Here is a 952-nt window from a genome sequence, read left to right as displayed (position 1 = left end):
TATTTTTTTGATCAATCCTTTATCGCTAGTCTTGTGTGAGAAAATTTTTTCCCAATTAGTGGGATATCTGTTTGTCTTTTGTACTGTCTCTTTTGCTGTACAGAAGCTCTTTAACTTGATGTAGTCCCATCTATTTATCCTTGCCTTCACTATTGTTGCATTGGGTGCTCTATCTTTAAAGATGCGGATGAAGTGTATGTCGTGTAGTGTTTGGACCATCTTTGTTTCCAGGTACTTTAGGGTTTCCGTTCTTAAGTCTAGGTCTTTAATCCACTTCGAGTTGATTTTTGTGTATGCTGAAAGGTAGTGATCTGGTTTCATTTTTTTTGCATATAGCCTACCAGTTTTCCCAGCACCATTTGCTGAAAAAGCTTTATTTGTCCCATTGTTTCTTCTTTGCTCCCTTGTCAAAAATTAGCTGTTCATAAACTTGTGGGTTTATAGCTGGGTTTTCTATTCAAATCCACTAGTCTGTATGTCTATTCTTGTTCCAGTACCATGAAGTTTTGATTATTATGGCTTTGTAATATAGCTTGAAGTTTGGGATTGTAATGTCTCCATTCTGTTCTTTCTTAGTCATGAGAGTTTTGGCTATTCAAGGTCTTTTGTTGTTCCATATGAATCTCATCAATATTTTTTCTATTTCTTTGAAGAATGTCATTGAGATTTTATTGGGATGGCATTAAGTCTGTATATTGCTTTTGGCAGATGGCCATTTTGATGATGTTAATTCTCCCAATCCATGAACAGTGGATGTCTTTCCAGTTCATGGTGTCTTTTGTATTTCTTTTAACAGTGTTTTGTAATTTTCTTTGCATAGGTCTTTTACTTCTTTTGTTAGGTTGACTCCCAGGTATTTGATTCTAATTGTTTTAATTTAAAAGGGGATGTTTTTTGTTTTGTTTTGTTTTGTTTTTAATCTCTTCTTCTTCTGCTTGGCTGTTTGTGTATA

The sequence above is a fragment of the Condylura cristata genome, unplaced genomic scaffold (assembly GCF_000260355.1).
Source record: "Condylura cristata isolate star-nosed mole 26May11 unplaced genomic scaffold, ConCri1.0 scaffold00016, whole genome shotgun sequence".
Classification (NCBI taxonomy): domain Eukaryota; kingdom Metazoa; phylum Chordata; class Mammalia; order Eulipotyphla; family Talpidae; genus Condylura; species Condylura cristata.
The sequence above is the reverse complement of the archived record's forward strand: the minus strand, read 5'-3'. Positions refer to the sequence as shown.